General features: G+C 39.5%; 1 long non-coding RNA gene across 1 annotated transcript in view; it reads left to right on the top strand.

Moving 5' to 3' along the window:
* Positions 1–601, top strand: part of LOC106148756 — a 19,872-nt gene extending 19,271 nt beyond the window's left edge. Inside the window, exon 3 of the long non-coding RNA XR_001234427.1 lies at positions 322–601. This is a non-coding gene — a long non-coding RNA (uncharacterized LOC106148756). The remainder of the gene's footprint in view (positions 1–321) is intronic.
* Positions 602–9,461: the final 8,860 nt, after the last annotated feature.

Here is a 9,461-nt window from a genome sequence, read left to right as displayed (position 1 = left end):
CTTACCAAATTACAGACAAAGTGGTAGGAAATTATCAATGGTTATTGTTTTACATATTGTTATCTACAAGATAGTTTCTCAGGAAAACAAATAGACAAATAATAGTGAGTTACAGACAAAAGTGGTAGGAAATTATCAATGGTTGTTGTACTACACTTTGGTATCTTCAAAGTATGCCCACTGTTTCTCTTGTTATTAGTGTGTTATATTTGAACAATACATTTGTTGTAATTAATGAACCAGTGCTATTACATCATTAATAAATTCTATAATTTATTCACACTGCCTTAATTTTTACCTAACATCCTTTTTCTATTCCAGGACACCATCCAGGATACCACATACACTTAGTTGTTATTTTTCCTTAAACTCCTCTTGCTTAGGAAAGCTTTTCACACTTTTCTTGTTTTTGATGGCTTTGGAAATTTTGAAGAGTGGCGGTCAGATATGTTACACAATGTCTTTCTCTTGGAATGTGCAATGATTTTGTCAAGATTAGAATGGGATTATGGAATCCAGGAAGAAATTACAAGTATCAGACGTCTTTTTCATCACATCATATTAATGGCACATATGAGCCACATGATTTGTGACCACTGATACTGACCTCACTTGGTTGGAGTAGTGTCAGGCTTACCCACTGGAAAATTACTTTTTCCAGGCCTTTCTTACTGTTTTTTTTGTTTTTTTTTTTTTTTGCAAGGTAGCCAGTACACACAGCTCAAATATAAGGAATGAGGAATTATGCTCTTGTTCCTTTAGAGTGGAGTGTCTACATAATTTATTTGAAGTTTTACATGAGACATTTGTCTCTTCTCCCCAATTATTAATTTATTCAATTATTTGTTTATGTCAATGTGGATTCACAGATATTCATTTTATACTTTGGGTTGTAATCCAATACTGCTTTATTTTCTTGCTCAAATTCTTCACTATGAGGGGCTCTTTGAGTTTTTTCCTGGGCCATTTTTACATCATCTCCAAATATGTGCATGTTTTTATGTGTGTTTTTCATAGTGATATTTTTAAAGCACTTTATTTTCTGAAATAGGATCCTTCAGACTCATCTTGTATATTTCATGCTCCTGTCCTGGAATCAGCTGTTTTTTCAAAGAATCCCATCTTTTTCACTGAAGAATGGTGTTAGAAACCAAGATCTACACAAGTTAAATATGCTTGTTGCTACTGAGAGTCTTACTACTTGGTTTTGGAAATAAAATTGTACTGGTGCACAGCCAGGCCTATTTTTTATGCATGGTCTATGGTTGTTTTTGTACTGCAGTGGCAGAGTTCCATAGTTGCAAAAGGGTCATATATTTGGCAAAACCTCTAATATAAACTGTCTTTATAGAGAAAAACTCTGACAATCCCTGGGATAGAGAAAAAAATATAAACAAAAACAGTAACTGTACATATTGGGTATAATAACTTCCTCCAGAAAAGAGGCTTCATCAGGAGTAGAAGCTTCAAATGCTATCACCAGATAATTAAGTTTACAATAATGTGTGGTACCCTCTAAGATCTACCCATGTTCCATTCCACTCAAATCGGAAAGTTATATAGGAATTTTAGAAAGAATTACTTGCTTATAATATTAATTTGCCAATAATTTTTGCAACTCTATCATGAACATTAGATTACTTAAGTTACCTCTGTGGGCAGGATATAGTGGAAACCTTGGAGTATCACCTGCCTTCCCTCGATTAAGACAGATTCTTTAGAGTTTAAATGTATTTTCTTACCCTGCTCAGCCTTGCAATCCAGAATCCATTCCCCATTTACAACACATTAATATTTTAATTAATATGAAATAGGGAAATTTTTTTCCCTAGAAAACCCTTTCTTTGGTATTTGGCCTTGTAATTATGCCTCACACTTCCACATAAAGCATGCTGGCATTTGAGTTCCATGAGTGCAGAAAAGGGAGGATGTTGGGAGTGCAGAAACAAAAAATTAGCATTTCTTTGTAGACTAAATTCTGAGATTATTACAGGTTTTTCCATTAAGGAACCAACAGAGTCTTTTGGTACTCATAGGATGTAGACTGAGCTTTTTTTCTCTTTTTGCTATTAAAATCCACTAGAATTTGCAAAGACTGGTTTGTTTATAAGGCCTCATGAACTATGTCCAGTGACATATGTTCCTCTGTGATCCTATGAGGCTCAGCGCAATTGGGAGATCAAAATATCCCGAGGCCTCTGCATCCTCCCATATATCCTCAATTAAATTCTCAGAATCTCACAGTGTTTATGACCAGTATTTTTCTGGTAAGGCTGGAAATTCAACATATCAAAGCCAAACTTCAGAATTAGCCATTGCATCTGGTTTGCAGCTACTTTGGCCTGGCTGCAAGAGATTTTTTTAAAGTATATATCACATATGATCCTCTTTTATTGTCTAGCTGTGCCTTGAGCTGAGAATTTAGTAATTTTAGTCTATGTTTTTATGTAAGATACTCCTGGCAGTTCCTAGCCACCTCCTCACCCCACAGTCCAGTTGTCTTCTTTCCAATCATGCTATTGAAGTGTCTACTTGGGAAGAATCCTCAAAACATCATTGTCTTACCCAGTATGCCATAGGCTAAAGAATCTTCACTCTTAAATACTATTACTGCAAGCTTACTGCCTTAATCTCTAACCTTCCAGACACTTAATTCCAGATTCTTTCCTATCTCCTTTTCCTGAAGCATGAGAATAATTCAAGAAGCCTGTTTCTGAACTAGTCAGGGCTATTTGACAAAAATTTACTGTCTTCATCAGGTTATACTAAACCTAAAATAAGCACAGTAGTTTTAAAAAGAGACCTCAAAATACAGCCAAGTAATATTGTCTTAGTAATTTTTACTCAAGAGTCCAGAAGACCATGGGCTGTCTAAAGTTTGTAGGTTGCTCAACTCTATGACTTCAACCAGGCAGCCTAGTTTCTTCCCTTTCATTACCTTGCCATTTGGTGAAGTGTTGCTCATGTTCATTGTACTAAAGTCAACTCCCCCGTACCACATTCATATTGAGCCCTATTATAGTTTGGATCTGGAACGTCCCCTAAAGGCCTGTGTATTACAAGGCTTGTTCACCAAGTCTTGGTACTACCAAGAGGTGATGGAAACTTTAAGAGGCAGGGTCTAAAGGGAGGAAATTAGGTCATTGGGGCATGGCCTTTAAAGGAATGCTGGGACTCTAAACTGTACTTCTTTCTCTCTTTGCTTTTGGGTTGCCATGAAGTAAACGGGCTCCTCTACCATGTGCTCCTGCCATGATGTAGTGTGTCAGCACAGGCCCAAAGCAAGTAACCATGGACTGAAATCTCTGAAACTGTGAGTCAAAATAAACCTGTCCTCTTTAGAAGTTTATTTGTCTCAGGCATTTGTTTCAGTGACAATAAGTTGACTAACACAAACCCATAAAAGGAAGGAAAAGGAAGAGAGGAAGTGCAAGTGAATTCTTGTTGAAGAAGTGATGTGGAAATTATACTCATCACTCTGCTCACATTTTCCTGATGGGATGTTAGTCAATAGCTATGGTTGTCCTCAGGAAACACTGGAAAATTTAGTATTCAGCCCTGTGGCCATTTTCCCAGATGAAGTTTGGTGAAAGTTTCTATTACTAAAAGGTAAATGACTGCTGGAAATAGTGGGGCACACTTATAATTCCAGAACTTGAGAGGCTGAGACAGAAGGACTGCCTTGAGTTCAAGGCCCTGTCTCCAAACAAATTAAATGAGTAAAATAAAAATATCAAACTCTATCTTCACTGTTCCCATCCTTTGTAGCCTGTATCAAAAATTCACATAGCCAGGCATGGTGGCATAGGCCTATAATCCCAGCACATGGGGGGCTGAGACAGGAGGATTGCTATGAGTTTGAGGCCAACATGGACTACATAGTGAGCTCAGTGTCAGCCTGAACTACTAAACAAGACCTTATCTCCAAAAAAAGGAAAAGAAGAAAATAAATATCAAGAAACAATGATCAACCAAAGTAAGTGTGGGTAAGTAGAGAAGAAATTTATTAAAAGATAACCATTAAGTGCCTAGAAACACTAGGAAATTTCGAGAAGGTTTAGCAAATAGGAAAAAAGAGTCTACATAGCTAGAAACCAAAGTGAAAATCAAGCCACAGGAGGCCACTGCTGCTGATCCTCCTGGACATGAGACAACAGAGTCTGCTCACTTGCTACTACTACAAGAGACAGATACACCATGTAATGTCCATGGAGTTCTGCTTCTCAGATCTCCTGCTATAAGGAGCATAGTTCTGGGTAGGTTCCATCTTTGTGGAGGTCACACTTCCACAGGGCTGTTCACAGGAAGAGACTGAGCTTCTTAGAGACACCAGTGCCAGCTTCTGCCTGCTCCATGCAGTATTCCTCTGAAGGGCAACCATGGTCTGTTGAGAAATGGCCTGTTAAGGATGCCTATGTTTTGACCCTTAGAACCTAAACTTACAGATATTACTTTATATGGCACAAGGGACTTCACAGATATGCTCTTGATATGGAGTGTTTTCTTGGACTAGCCTAGTGGACTAGCCTGAGGTCATTGCAGGGTTCCAGTAAGAAGAAAGCCACAGATCAGTGTGCAAAGTAGGACATGTAATGACAGAAGTAGCGGCCAGAGTGACAGTCAGACCAAGGAATACTGGCGGTCTTTATGAAACAGATGAGGAACAACTGCCCTGGAGCACTCAAGACACCTTGATTTCATCACTATCTGATTCACTTCAGAGTTATAATCTCTAGAGCTGTGAAATAATAGATTAATATATTAGCAATTGTTCACCAACAAGCTAATTAATATTTCCATTAACTCACAGAAATATCCTTCTGTGTATGTGTATGTGTATGCATATGTGTGTGTGTGTGTTAAAGAGATGTAGGTTTTAGCAAATTCCAGCTATTTGGAATAATATTGATAATAGTATTTATGTTAGTGTTCATTAGCTATCCAGAGTTTGTTTATCTTGTATGACTAAAACTTTATTTCCCATTGACAAACATCTCCTCTCACCATGCACATGTATATCAAATTAACAAGTTGCACACATTAAAAATATGCAATTTTAAACAATTAGCTGTACTTCAATAAAACATAGGGAGAGAAATCCCAAGTCGTTTGGTAGAGGGGACAGAAAGAGGAGAAGCAGGGAACTAGTAAATTGTATATAAATCATAAGAAAAAAAAATAAGACAATAAATAAGTTATGTTAGTATTAATTAGGAAAAATTGTGTTGTTTTAAGCCACAAAGTTTCCAGTCATTTGTTTCAGTGGCATAAGGAGATAAACACCACAACTTTGGCTTGGAGATGCCACTGGCCAGACCAAGATTTTCTCAGAACTGCATTGCATTCTGAAGCATTTCCCAGCAGTCCTTGCTTCCCTTTCTCCTTTCACAGCTGTCAGACTTGCCTTTCAGTGTAATGCTCCCTCCACCAGCTCCCACTCCCTCCCTCTTTATCCTCCAGAGCCATTTTTCCCTACTAGATCTCTTGCACATTGAATCCTGTTTTGGCGTCTGATCTAACAAATGCTACTCTTTCTCCTGCCCCAGGAAGCTGGAGGTTTTAACTATCTTCCACCCCACCCACCTCACTCCCTAGGATAGATTATCCACTGCCTTCATTTTTAGCTCATGAACTTCCAGTTCAAAGTTTTCCTGTTCAAAGTAGGTTCCTGTTGGCGAAGCCTGGGCCACATGGCCCCACTCCAGGGGAGGGGCCTGGGAAAGCAAGGGTTTGGGTGTTTGACTGACCTTAGTGAAGGTGAGATAGAACTGTCAGGGAAACTCATACAGTGAGTCTAAACATAAAACACCAAAGGGGGCCTGTGTGACTCACAGTGTCCCAAATGGCAAATGTCCATGATGCTGCCCCTCCCACAGATAATTTCAGTTCCACTCTGTGTGACCACAAAATGTCCAATCTTCTTTCCCAAGAATTTCTGAAGGCTTTTGGGAAAATGCTCACATTAGCTCAGGGCTTTTGCTTAGGTCTCGCAACCAACCAAACTCCTGTTATCTCCTGACCTCTCACTGCCCTATTATTTGTCTGCCCCATCTGGACACCAGCAGGGTTTTGTTCCAACAGCACATCTGACACCAATCATAGAGCTCAACAACACTTTATTGAGAGCCTAAGTGCAACATGAAGAGATTGCTCCTGCAGCGTATGGTCATTGTCCATTGGAGGAATTCCTCACACTTAAGCTCTATTCTCAACCTCCTGCCTGCCCATGTGCTGCTAAAGTGCACATCTCTTTCTTTCCCTATTCTCCTTCTCTGTTCCCATTCTCCCATGGCCTGCTTCTTCCTTAAGGAAGTCATAAAATCTATTAGAGAAAGAAAATCTCTGGAGAGCAGATTAGCTTTTCTCTGCTTTCATCTATTTCTCCCAGAATGGAAGAATAACCTTCTCTTTGCTCAACCAAAAAGGCTATTACAGTGTTTTCCCAATCAAAATAATGGTCTCCTTGAAAACAAATTCTGTCTCCATCTGTACAGTAATGGGCACCAATTCTAGATAGGTTGAAAAATAGCAGTGTTCTCAAACCTACTGTAAACCACTCCACCCCATCCCCAAGTATACCTACTCATATAGGTAGATAGATCAATAGATGTAAATTGTGAGATTCACATCCTGAAGAGAACTACTTGTTTTTCTATTGATTTCCCGTAGCACCTTTCCCTTCCCATAGCTGCCTCCAAACTCCCTCATCATCTCTGTTCACAACCCAGGTTGCCCACTGTATTAAATTTAAATAAGTCTGGCCTAAAGCTACCTCAGTTACATATATTAAAACTGACCTAAATGTTTCTTCGTATGTAGTGAGCTGTAGCCTAAGGCTCTGTAGAAAAAATGTAACCTACTCTTTTAATAAATACTCAAGCTTCAGTCAGCCCACAGGTAGCCAACCATTCAAACCAGGTTCAAATCAGGCAAACACCAAATTTTAATCAACCCACTGGGTCTTTGTGTGTCACTTCCGTTTTCTATGTGCCACTTCTCTTTTGTCCATGTTGCCCAGCCACATGACAGCCTGTTGAGTTGCTCTGCAGCTATTCTGGTTCTGGGGGGCTGTTCATTCACAGATATCTTCTTCCTCAGTAAAAATGTAGAACTTAATATGTCGGAAGTTTGGGACTTAACATGGATAATAATACTTGCAGGGATGCTGTGCTGTCTGGCTTTCCAGCCCGTCTGCCTCAAGTACAGGGCTGTGGTGTTTCAGACTTTGCACCAGACAGCAGTGGTTTGGGTTTCAATCATATTCGGTATGGAGCCCCACTGAGATCTGTGACAGGACAAAAAAACACCAAGAAAACAAGCACGGGACAAACCACTCTAAGGTGGGAGGATGACTATTCCAGGAGCCTCAGACTCTCACTGAATCTGTCCCTCTTTCTCACTGTGTTCTAAATCTGTCCTTACCATGCATGTAGTGTATGTTCCCCCACTTCTCCTCTACCACAGATACCAACAAAGCACTTCCCCAAAGGGAAGTAGGAAACACTCAGTGGGGTTCTTCAGAGGTCAGAACTGATCTCACTTCTAAAGCAAAACTAACTAAATGAATAAAAATGTAAGTTCCTTCTCTATTCTTCCATAGCCCAGGGAAGACTGGAATCTTCAAAAATATTAATGTCTAAATTTACAGTACAGAGATTTCTAGTAACTAAATTCTGGCAACAGATTCATTGACTTAGGCTAGGATTCATCCTCTTCCAGTTCTGCTTTTTCACTGTTGCTTTTTTTATATTTGCATCTGTTTATTGTCATGGATTTAGAATTTCTTCTCATTCCATCCCACCAATTTCACCTGTAGACCAGTACAAATTTTTTTTTTTTTTTTGGTTTTTTCTCCGGTACCAGGAACCGAACTCACGACCTTACGCTTGCCAGGCAGGCGCTTTGCCACTGAGCTAAATCCCTAGCCCCTAGTACAAATTTTTAAAAGTGCCCCATTAATAGTAATTATTGCCACCTATCGATCACCTGCCATATCCAATTTATATAAAAATGCTGAAATGTGGCTAATGAAAATTGTATCATAACAATAGTAATAGGTAACTTTGGGGTATATTTCTTATAGGCCAGGTTTTATTTTCACTTAATTCATGTAACCATTCTATCATCTCAGCATTATTATATTATTTTTTTTAAAGATAAGAAAAATAAAGGAAATACTGCTAATTTCATTTTTCAGATGAGTAGATGAGGCTTAAGAAAAGACAGTTATTAACTATCCACTTAATAGCATAATTATTAAGCAGTAAAGACAAGATTTGTACTAATGTCTCTGATTTTTAAAACCTACCCATTTTTAAGTGTTCTATCCATTTAAGAAGTGCATACATCTCCTCACAACCAGAGAATTCTGGTTTTTAAGAGGCTGCATCTGCATCTGCACGCTTGCATTATTTGCAAATCAGAAATATAATATGACTAAACCAACCGCTGGTTTAGACAGCCTGTTATGGTTGATACATTGTGTCAACTTGGGAAGTCCAGAGGTTTGGCTAAATGACTCAGCAGTTCTGCATCCTGGGGTGAAAAAGACATGCCCTAACCCTTCTGGGATGTTGTTCACTGTCTCAGTTTGAGAAGTTTAGAAGGTTAACTATGTGAATCAGCAGGGAGCCAGGGTGCCTATTTTGTATTCATCCTGAGCCTGTGCAAGAAGAGGGCATGGAGACTATGTGAGTGCTACATGCCCCCTGGGTGGGGGAGCCTGCTTACAGTATAAGGGAGGGAAAGAGGCTTGCTCTTCTCTGCCACGCCTCCCTTTTGCTCTTGTGCTTTGCTGTTCCACAGCCGTGACCTGTTGCCCTCTGCCATGTGCCACTCTGCCTTGGAGCCAGCCAAGTATGGACTGAAACCTCCACAAACTGTAAGCTAAATAAACCTTTCCTTCCTTAATTTTGGGCATCAGGTATTTTGTCTCAGCAACGAGAGAAAAATAACCAAGACCCATCCGATCCAGGGTTTGGCCCTTCATTTCACTCACCTTTGAAGAATTCCAGTTAGTCTCTTCCTCTGCTGTTTTAGTTGGTCCTTTGTCTTTTATCCTCTGGGAAAATTCCTTACAACACTGTCTGTGGCAGCATCACAGAGACAAAGGAGGATGAGTGGCCATTCCCAGCCATCTGGGGATATTGTCCTTAATTTAACTACAGTAGTTCCTTCCTTCACTGATCACATAGTGAGGGGCTTATAGAGCAACTTTGGTATCAGACAGTTCTGCCTTCTGATGGCATCCTAGCTTTGCTAGACACCCATTGTACCTTATATTCTCCATTTGTGAGGGAGATCAGTACATCTTGTAAATGCAGTGTGCATCAGAAACAGCATACAAAGAGTACCTAGTAGCCCTGTGATAAGTGGTAGCTGTTGTTATACTTGTAAACTGATTTCCAGGTCCCTGTTTGCCTCATCTTTGTGTTAGAGGTAAAGCTATTAAATGGTCTCAA

This window comes from Chinchilla lanigera, unplaced genomic scaffold (genome assembly GCF_000276665.1).
Source record: "Chinchilla lanigera isolate Chin_1 unplaced genomic scaffold, ChiLan1.0 scaffold00027, whole genome shotgun sequence".
Taxonomy (NCBI): Eukaryota; Metazoa; Chordata; class Mammalia; order Rodentia; family Chinchillidae; genus Chinchilla; species Chinchilla lanigera.
This window is presented reverse-complemented; position numbering and strand designations above follow the sequence as displayed.